The sequence below is a fragment of the Eriocheir sinensis genome, chromosome 66 (genome assembly GCF_024679095.1).
Source record: "Eriocheir sinensis breed Jianghai 21 chromosome 66, ASM2467909v1, whole genome shotgun sequence".
NCBI classification, from domain to species: Eukaryota; Metazoa; Arthropoda; class Malacostraca; order Decapoda; family Varunidae; genus Eriocheir; species Eriocheir sinensis.
Genome location: NC_066574.1, coordinates 7,843,738 through 7,854,700, shown reverse-complemented (window position 1 = coordinate 7,854,700; position 10,963 = coordinate 7,843,738). Strand labels below are relative to the sequence as shown.

The 10,963-nt window shown below is 45.8% G+C and overlaps 1 long non-coding RNA gene across 1 annotated transcript; it reads left to right on the top strand.

The window, feature by feature from the left end:
• The first annotated feature begins 1,903 nt into the window (after positions 1-1,903).
• Positions 1,904-10,202, top strand: LOC126987828 (uncharacterized). Its single transcript, XR_007741236.1, has 3 exons — positions 1,904-4,227; positions 9,617-9,695; positions 9,913-10,202. It is a non-coding gene; the product is annotated as an uncharacterized LOC126987828 (long non-coding RNA).
• The last annotated feature ends 761 nt before the right edge of the window (positions 10,203-10,963 follow it).

Below are 10,963 nucleotides of genomic sequence, written 5' to 3'. Positions count from 1 at the left end.
GGGTGTGTTGGCTTAATGGTGATGGGGGTGTTGACTTAATGGTGATGGGGGTGTTGACTTAATGGTGATGGGGGTGTTGACTTAATGGTGATGGGTGTGTTGACTTAATGGTGATGGGGGTGTTGGCTTAATGGTGATGGGGGTGTTTACTTAATGGTGATGGGTGTGTTGGCTTAATGGTGATGGGTGTGTTGGCTTAATGGTGATGGGTGTGTTGACTTAATGGTGATGGGGGTGTTGACTTAATGGTGATGGGTGTGTTGGCTTAATGGTGATGGGGGTGTTGACTTAATGGTGATGGGTGTGTTGACTTAATGGTGATGGGTGTGTTGACTTAATGGTGATGGGGGTGTTGACTTAATGGTGATGGGGGTGTTGACTTAATGGTGATGGGGGTGTTGACTTAATGGTGATGGGGGTGTTGGCTTAATGGTGATGGGCGTGTTGGCTTAATGGTGATGGGCGTGTTGACTTAATGGTGATGGGGGTGTTGACTTAATGGTGATGGGGGTGTTGGCTTAATGGTGATGGGCGTGTTGACTTAATGGTGATGGGGGTGTTGACTTAATGGTGATGGGTGTGTTGACTTAATGGTGATGGGGTGTTGACTTAATGGTGATGGGGGTGTTGACTTAATGGTGATGGGGGTGTTGACTTAATGGTGATGGGCGTGTTGACTGAATGGTGATGGGTGTTGACTTAATGGTGATGGGTGTGTTGGCTTAATGGTGATGGGTGTGTTGGCTTAATGGTGATGGGGTGTTGACTTAATGGTGATGGGGTGTTGACAATGGTGATGGGGTGTTGACTTAATGGTGATGGGGGTGTTGACTTAATGGTGATGGGGTGTTGACTTAATGGTGATGGGTGTTGACTTAATGGTGATGGGGTGTTGACTTAATGGTGATGGGGTGTTGACTTAATGGTGATGGGGTGTTGACTTAATGGTGATGGGGTGTTGACTTAATGGTGATGGGGTGTTGACTTAATGGTGATGGGGGTGTTGACTTAATGGTGATGGGTGTGTTGACTTAATGGTGATGGGGGTGTTGACTTAATGGTGATGGGCGTGTTGACTTAATGGTGATGGGCGTGTTGACTTAATGGTGATGGGCGTGTTGACTTAATGGTGATGGGCGTGTTGACTTAATGGTGATGGGGGTGTTGACTTAATGGTGATGGGGGTGTTGACTTTATGGTGATGGGGTGTTGGCTTAATGGTGATGGGGGTGTTGACTTAATGGTGATGGGGTGTTGACTTAATGGTGATGGGGTGTTGACTTAATGGTGATGGGGTGTTGACTTAATGGTGATGGGGTGTTGACTTAATGGTGATGGGGGTGTTGACTTAATGGTGATGGGGGTGTTGACTTAATGGTGATGGGCGTGTTGACTTAATGGTGATGGGGGTGTTGACTTAATGGTGATGGGGGTGTTGACTTAATGGTGATGGGGGTGTTGACTTAATGGTGATGGGGTGTTGACTTAATGGTGATGGGGTGTTGACTTAATGGTGATGGGGTGTTGACTTAATGGTGATGGGGTGTTGACTTAATGGTGATGGGGTGTTGACTTAATGGTGATGGGGGTGTTGACTTAATGGTGATGGGGGTGTTGACTTAATGGTGATGGGGGTGTTGGCTTAATGGTGATGGGGGTGTTGACTTAATGGTGATGGGGGTGTTGACTTAATGGTGATGGGGGTGTTGACTTAATGGTGATGGGAGTGTTGGCTTAATGGTGATGGGGGTGTTGACTTAATGGTGATGGGGTGTTGACTTAATGGTGATGGGGTGTTGACTTAATGGTGATGGGCGTGTTGGCTTAGCAAGATGTAGGTAACAGGAGAGAGAGACACGGGAGAGATGGAGAGAAAGAGATGATAGAGAGTCACTGGAGAGAATGTCGTTCAGTATGTATATGGACCAGCCTCGTGTGTCATGCAGTATGTTTTCTGTCCGATATGTTTTGTCTTTCCAGAGCTGCCGTGATGGAGGCCGGACTCGTGTGGGACCGCGGAGATGCCGGGCCAAGAGGGGGAGACATCACAAAGAGTCACACCAAGATAGATAGGTCAATTTAGGTCAACAAATGTCAACAGTGTGTTAATGAGGATAGGTTATCACTGGTTAGCTGTCTAATCATTGGGAGTGACTAGTGTGCAGAGCTCGGCAACATTATGGAATACTAAATGATATCAAGTGATTGTGTCTAGTTTTTAGTTTACTCTCTCCTCCTCCTCCTCCTCTCTGTCTATCTTCATCCCTTCCTTTTAATAAATAAGTTATCTTTTGCTTAATTAACGTTTATAATTCTTTCTGGTGGTCAAATCTTGCATCTCATTTCCTTATCGTCCATTCTCTCTCCTCCTCCTCCTCCTCCTCCTGCTCATAATCCAATTCCTTCTATTCTCCTTTATTCCTTTTTCACTTTCCCTCCTTCTCTTTTCCATTCCCCTTCCCCGACTTTCCTCCATTCTTTCCTCCTCTATTCTTCCTTCATCTCCTTCTCCTTTTTCTCCTTTCACTCCTCCTCCTCCTCTGTCTATCTTCATCCCTTCCTTCCTTTTAATTAATGTCTATATAAGTTATCTTTTGCTCAAGGTTCTTTCCAGTGTGTTTGTGGTGTCCGGCTCTGCTTGCTAGTTTGTTTTGTCACTGTATAATTGTCAATCCTAGTTTTTGTCACTGTATAATTGTCAGCCCTAGTTTGTTTTGTCACTGTATAATTGTGAGTCCTAGTTTGTTTTGTCACTGTATAATTGTCAGTCCCAGCCAGGCGCCTCTTCCATGTAAAGATATCGGCAGCTTCAAGCCTTGCCGATATCTCAATCCGTACGTGAATGTAAATTAACCGAAATCCTTGTTACTAAGCCCTGCACGGTGCTCTCACATACTGCTTCTTTAAATTTTCAGTCTCACTTAACTTCCGGGGTTAGTAATATATTTTGCCATGAGTTAACTCCCCGTGATGGCCAGTTTCATGTACTATATATAAGTAATTTGCCTTTTGCATGGCTGTAATTCTGCATCCGTGTCTAAGGCCCAGTTTCACAGTTCCTCGTGATGGGTTAGTAAGCTCCGAAACCAATACCAGAGCCTTCGAAATTTCCTTGTACGGTGTCTGGAGTTTATATTCAAGTTCACAAATTTGACGAGACTATACAGGAAAGGTCTTGTGTGTTTATGGTACGAAGGAAAGGGAGGAGAAGGGAGATGAGATTGGGAGACGAGTGAGCCGAGATCCTGTTTATATTCCAGTTCACAAATTTGACGAGACTATACAGGAAAGGTCTTATATTGTCATGATACGAAGGAAAGGGAGGAGAAGGGAGATGAGATTGAAAGATGAGTGAGCTGAGATGGTGTTTATATTCAAGTTCACAAGTTTGATGAGACTATACAGGAAAGGTCTTGTGTGTTTATGGTACGTAGGAAAGGGAGGGGAAGGGAGATGAGATTGGGAGATGAGTGAGCCGAGATGGTGTTTATATTCAAGTTCACAAGTTTGACGAGACTATACAGGAAAGGTCTTGTGTGTTTATGGTACGTAGGAAAGGGAGGAGAAGGGAGATGAGATTGGGAGACGAGTGAGCCGAGATCCTGTTTATATTCAAGTTCACAAATTTGACAAGACTATACAGGAAAAGCTGTGTTTATGATATGAAGGAAAGGGAAGAGAAGGGAGATGAGTAAGCTGAGATCCTGTTTATATTCAAGTCCACAAATTTGACAACACAATACAGGAAAAGCTCTGTGTATTTAGTGTGTCATCGAAGACCGCGCCATTTAGAACAGTATGGGATTCTATAGCTTGGTTCGGGAGTGTTACAAAGACCATGATGGACTGTGGAAGCGGCCCTTAATGTTCCCTTTTCTAATATGCTTCTCTGTTTTTGCAGGATGCCGCGGACGGACCATGCAGAGGACTCATCGCGACGACACCAACGGTTTGGTTAAGTGGGTTCTCTTGTGTGTGCGTCTGTGTGTGAATGGCAGGCCTGTCGTATGATTGTGTGTGTGTGTGCGTTGGCGGTATGCCTTCGCACTATTATTTTGTTAGGATGTATTTTTTTGTGTGTGAACTTTTTGCACGTAATCTTTTTTTATACCCATAGCTAGCGTTTGTTTGTGTAGCTGTGTTCCGGGAGATGGGCGCCGGGGGACATGGGCTGGGGGGGGCGCACGTGACCTCCTCTGTCCGTGACCTCTTCAGCTGGGGAGACCGGTAAGCATTTTGATATAGTTGTGTGGATAATGGATATTGTTTTTTACAGCTAAAGAAACCGCTCTAGGGCAACAAGAAAATAGGTTTATAAAAAGCCTGTTAACCCCTTCCCGGCGGCAGGGGAGACGTATGTTCTACCCCCCAAAAAATAGGTTTAAAAATAGCCTGTTAACCCCTTCCCGGCGGCAGGGGAGACGTATGTTCTACCCCCCAAAAAATAGGTTTAAAAATAGCCTGTTAACCCCTTCCCGGCGGCAGGGGAGACGTATGTACAACCCCCCCAAAAAATAGTCTCTGTATAGACGCTGTTGATGTTCATCTGTAGTGCGGCCTGATGAACGAGCCTCCCATAACCCACTTAGCCAGTGGGGTACCTCTTTGGCCGACTCGGTAAGGAGTGGCTCTCCCGTCACGCTGGTCGCGGGTTCAATCCCAGGCAGCCGGGGAATACCCTCTCCCTGTTGTGATTAATTTCCCGTGTGTTTCGATACACGCAGAGGACGTGTGGGACCGAGAGAGTAATAGAAAAAAGAGAATAGAAAATCTCGTCATTAAACATCCATATGTGTATATAGATTCCCTGCAAGTGGGCATTCCAGAGTGAAGTTTCTATACCGACTCTGCCGCAAAACTGAACAAACATTTACATCTATATATAGATGTTATTTAACCATTTCGTTGCTAAGCGCTCGCAACGAGACTATCCCCTCAGGCGCGCTCGGACACCCCAGCAGGGGAAGGGAATCTCTCTTAACCGCTGTATCTCACAAACTATTCATCACAGTTTCAAAACAAAACTATCATTGGAAAGAGGAGGCCAAGATCTATAAGATTCAGTAATGTAAGCCTCTCCTGCGAACCTACAGGCACGTTCAGGGGGTGTTGCCTGTGAAGACGTACATTTCTACGTGCGCGACGGTCAGCCGTAAGGCAACTACTGTAGATCTCTTGATGACGGGGTGCTGGCAGGGCAGTATTGACAGCTGAAAAATGTACAACTATTTGGTCAAAGAATCCGTCAGGTGAAGCTATGTAAAAATGTCGCTATATTGGACAAGAACATCCACCAGTTGCTCATCCGTAGATTTGCCGCGCTGGGCTGACATGATTTTCCACCAAGTTTAGTATAAAACACACTCAATTGGCAATCCTGTGTTGTGAGAATTAGTGTTTGAACACACTCATACGCGGGAGATTTGAGTGCGGCTGGATGTCGCAGTGAGCGTTTAGCACCACCAGCAAAGACGCCTAACGCCCGCTGCAAGCGTTTAGCAATGAAAGGGTTAAGTTAGACTGGTTATATGTATATTGATACGTTCAAATGAAGGTTTAGAGTGTAACCACTGATGGTACATGAGTCAGGATCATCAAAATCATCCAAAAAATCAGCACCTATATCCTCGGCTACCAAAGGAGTCATTTCCTCCGGCTCAAGAGGTCTCTTTCTCCCTGACATGATAGACTATGATAATAAAAGAAACTAGGAAAAAATGCAAAAGTTCCCGGTGTCAGCTGATGTGCGTTGCGTATCCCACAAGGCACAAGGGTGACTGTCCTTCAGAGGCAATGTCGGCAAGTGTCCAGGGGGTTGAGATGCCCAATGGCGATTTATTTTGTTAATTTTGTCAGTAGTAAGGAATCGTCTATTTTTTTTATTCTATTTATTATTTTTTTTACGTTGCTGCCTATTGCGCCGGCAGGCATCTTCCCGGTCGGGCCTGATGGTCGGCCCAGCCCGTTCTGGTGCAGGCGAGTGTTTATAGTGGCGCCATGCTGCTATCTAATGTGGGCAAATGAGAGCAAACGTCTATACACTGACGCGCCGACAAAAAGTCCCAATTTCCAAACGTCACTATATAGATCCTCTGCCGGGAAGGCCTTAACCCGTGGGCGTCGGCAACGGGAAAGCCGAGAAGTGGCCGAGAAAAGTCAACATTACACTGCATTTTGAGACACAGAAAAGAGCATGGAACGTACATCAGAGTACCTTTTTCTATTTATTTATTTATTTATTTATTTATTTTTTTTTTACATCGTTGCCTGTTGCGCCGGTAGGCATCTTCCTGGTGGGGCCTGATGGTCGGCCCAGCCCGTTCTGGCGCAGGCGAGTGTTTATAGTGGCGCCATCTTGCTCCTCTCATAACCACAAAGCCATTAAGAATATTTCCTTCTGCTCAAACTCCATTCTGTTTGTGTGGTGTTTGTCACAAAATAAACAGTCTTGTGGCATCTAGCCGAGAGTCACTTGTCAAATGCAGAGAATTTGACAATTGGTTACTAATGGATAGCTAATTCAGTCTGCCATGACCTTACAGCACCACCCATGACAAAAAGCCCACCTCAAGATCACTCACCCACCACAATGACCCGGGGCATGCATGGTGGGTTGCGCTGTGCCACCATCGCCTAGAATTAGCTCGAATTGTGGGTTTTATGGCAAGCCCATTTTAGGGTCCACCGTACCACAGCCATGACTTGTGAAACCCCAGAAAAGGGTCTGCCGATGTTCTTGGGTTAATCGCTGCTCCTTCAGAAACAAAAGTTATGAGCGGCTGAAAGGGAGGTCAGTTTCGGGAGGAGAGGCGTCTCGATACGTCATTCCTCGTGAGAGAATTCAAGTCGAAGGCAGGAGGAGATATAGACACAGGAAGGGTGCCCCAGAGCTTACCAGTGTAAGGGATGAAAGAATGAAGATGCTGGTTAACTCTTGCATAAGGGGTTTGGACAGTATAGGGATGAAAGAGTGGAGATGCTGGTTAACTCTTGCATAATGGGTTTGGACAGTATAGGGATGAAAGAGTGGAGATGCTGGTTGACTCTTGCATAATGGGTTTGGACAGCACAGGGATGAAAGAATGAAGATGCTGGTTAACTCTTGCATAATGGGTTTGGACAGTATAGGGATGAAAGAGTGGAGATGCTGGTTGACTCTTGCATAATGGGTTTGGACAGCACAGGGATGAAAGAATGAAGATGCTGGTTAACTCTTGCATAATGGGTTTGGACAGTATAGGGATGAAAGAGTGGAGATGATGGTTGACTCTTGCATAATGGGTTTGGACAGCACAGGGATGAAAGAATGAAGATGCTGGTTAACTCTTGCATAAGGGGTTTGGACAGTATAGGGATGAAAGAGTGGAGATGCTGGTTAACTCTTGCATAATGGGTTTGGACAGTATAGGGATGAAAGAGTGGAGATGCTGGTTGACTCTTGCATAATGGGTTTGGAGAGCACAGGGATGAAAGAATGAAGATGCTGGTTAACTCTTGCATAATGGGTTTGGACAGTATAGGGATGAAAGAGTGGAGATGCTGGTTGACTCTTACATAAGGGGTTTGGACAGTACAGGGTACATGTAACAATATTTGTATACGTGTGAAAATTGATTTAAATGAGTATATAATGTTAGTAATTGCAAAAATGATTATATATGCATAATAGAGGAGATAAGTGATGATTTGACCATTTTTAGTTAAGAAAAATTCAGTTAAGTACGTGAGAGATAGCGATGGAATTTATACATTCTTAAAAATACTTAAAACTACTTATCCTCCCTAATTTCTACCTTTCCCGTACTTAATTAAATTTTGGCATTACAATTTTGTTGATCTTAACCCGGTGGTGGTGGTAGCAGCAGGGGTCATGTTTCTTAATGGTCCCTCCAAGCGAGAAAAATGAGAAAAATCACCCCGCTCACAAACCATTTCATAATATATATCAAAGCATTTGTGATCAGTTTAGGTATCATCTATTTTGGGGAGTTTCAATCATGGCACAAATTTGGCCCGTTGCTGCTACACGGTAAAGCCACAAATTTGGCCCGTCGCTGCTACACGGTAAAGCCACAAATTTGGCCCGTCGCTGCTACACGGTAAAGCCACAAATTATAGCCGGGAGCATTCTGGACCATCTAGAAAAGCATAATTTAATTCATGATTCACAGCATGGGCTCACAAAGGATAGGTCTTGCCTGTTGTCCTTCTACACTAAAGTAATCGAGGCGGTTGACAGAGATGAAAACTGTGACATATTGTATCTAGATTTCAATAAAGCGTTCGACAAAGTTTCCCATCACCGGCTACTACTAAAATTACAGGCTCACGGCGTAGCTGGTAAAGTTTTGAACTGGATCAGGGCGTGCCTCAGTGGTAGGAAGCAGAGAGTGCAAATCAATGGTAGGAAATCTGAATGGGGCAGTGTTACGAGTGGAGTCCCTCAGGGGTCGGTGCTGGGTCCTCTGCTTTTTATTATTTACATCAATGACTTGGACACAGGAATTAGTAGTGATGTCAACAAGTTCGCAGATGACACCAAGGTCGGTAGAGTAATCCAATCAGACAGGGACGCTACCGTTCTCCAGGATGAGCTTGACGGACTATATGATTGGGCGGGGAAGTGGCAGATGGAATTCAATGTCGGGAAGTGTAGCATTTTGAGTGTAGGTAGGAATAACCCCTTACACAATTACTCCTTAAATGGCACTCCTCTAAGCAGGTCTGGGCGTGAGAGAGACTTAGGAGTCCTAATGAGCGCTGACCTCCGTCCTAGGGCTCAATGCATTCAGGCCAAAAATCGTGCCAACAGAGTACTTGGTTTCATCTCAAGGAGCGTAAGCAATAGGAGCGCTGAAGTCATCCTCAAACTTTACTTAGCACTAGTTAGACCTCACCTAGATTATGCAGTGCAGTTCTGGTCCCCCTACTATAGAATGGATATCAAGGTGTTAGAATCTGTACAGAGGAGGATGACAAAGATGATTCAGGGGGTGAGAAACTTGCCTTATGAAGACAGGCTGAAGCAGTTAAATCTACACTCGCTAGAAAGGCGAAGGTTGCGAGGAGACTTGATCGAAGTCTGTAAATGGATGAAGGGATTTAATAAAGGGGATGTCAATAAGATTTTGAGAGTGAAAGAGCCAGGTAGGACGCATGGAAATGGTTTTAAGTTAGACAAATTCAGATTCAACAAAGACATAGGCAAGAATTGGTTTACTAACAGAGTGGTGGATGAGTGGAACAGGCTTGGGGGCCATGTTGTGGGTGCCAATACCATAGATACATTCAAGAAGAGGTTAGATAAAGCCATGGCCTTGTATAGCCTAACCAGCCTCTTGCAGACTCCTTATGTTCTTAACTCTTGCATAAGGAGTTTGGACACACAAACCATTTCATAATATATATCAAAGCATTTGTGATCAGATTATGCATCATCTATTTTGGGGGGTTTAAATATCATGGCACAAACTTGGCCCATCGCTGCTACACGGTAAAGCCACAAACTTGGCCCGTCGCTGCTGCCGGGTTAATGGAGCAGCCACCTGTGTCTGAGCCAAGATGTCTGGATGTCTCCGCTGCCTCTCCGCATGTCTGAGTCTCCCTGTACTTCCAGCGTGTTGCCCCGGCTGGAGAGACACGTTGATGGAGGCGGCTGCGTGTGTCGTCCCTTGCCTGTATCCTCTGGCGTCCAGGTAAACAATGATAATGATTATGATAATACCAATAATAGTAATGAATATAATAATACCAATAATAGTAATGAATATAACAATACCAATAATAGTAATGAAATGATAGTCGGTCAAATAACGAGATCATTAAATACTGTTGCTCTTGTATAATTTTCATAGTGTGTCTAATTCTCCGTCAGTCTCCTGGGTTGTGTCTAAGTCGGTCTTGTTCTTTCAGAGGCGCGTAAGTGGAGAGCATCGGCGCAGCGCGGGAGCAGCACGTCAGGGTGTAGGGTGTTTGTTTAGCTGGTGTAGGGTGTTAGGGTGTTAGGGTGTTAGGTGTAACAACGGTTGGCTCTTTCACAGAACGGGTGTGATTCCGTTCTGCGTTTGAGTCTTCCACCTTCAGACGGTCTCCCTCCGAGATGTCTGAAGTTTTTTTTGTCGGTTTTCTCCTTAGGAGGAAGCCGACTCTAGCTACTCTGGCCTCTCTTCCGGGGGTCAGAGCGGTCGGGCTCTGCTTGGCCAGGCGTTGCCTTTCGCGTTGTCTCCGCCGTTTTGCCAGACTCTTCCGTAAGGTTGAGCCTGGCTTTTATTAGGTGGATCAGGCTGCCTTCTCCCAAGGAGTCTGTTGGGGGTGGCTTCATTTTTTGGGTGTATGTCGGTGGGGGCTTAGTGGGTAAGGGCGGGTGGGGTAGAATGGTTGGTGGGCTGGAAGTGGGTTGGGGGATGAACCTCCTGGGATTTGGGTTGTGTCGAGCCTTACCGCCTGGTGTGTTGGGTACACCTTCACGCCAGGGGGGGGGTGCCAAGACTATATCCATCTCCTGGTTCAGGGCGATTCCCCTTTCCCATGCTAACTGGCCCTCCTCCGTCTGCCTCCCCAAACCCCCGCTGAGTGCTTGTGTGTGTTATTTTATTTAGGATGTCTTTTTTTTGTATGCCTTTTTCCCGTGTGTTTATACCCAATAGCTAGCGTGTGTGTGTGTGGCAGTCCGGAGGCGCGTGCAGCGAGGACATCACATCACGTCACTACGGTATATCCACGGTATTTGGTTTAGTGTGTGCTGTGTGTGTTTGTGTGTGTGATGGCAGGCCTGCCGTGTGTTTGACCTTTTGCTGTGTGTTGCTGTGTGACTGCTAGGATTTCATTTCTATGTATGTTTTTTTCCCCATAACCCCCTTCCTCCCTAGCTCTTTAGCTGTTGTCCCTGGCGAGGCGCTGGGTGGATGCTGCCGGGCGACCAACGGCGGTGGCGGTGTGCAACGCGGGAGCTGCTGAGGTTTGG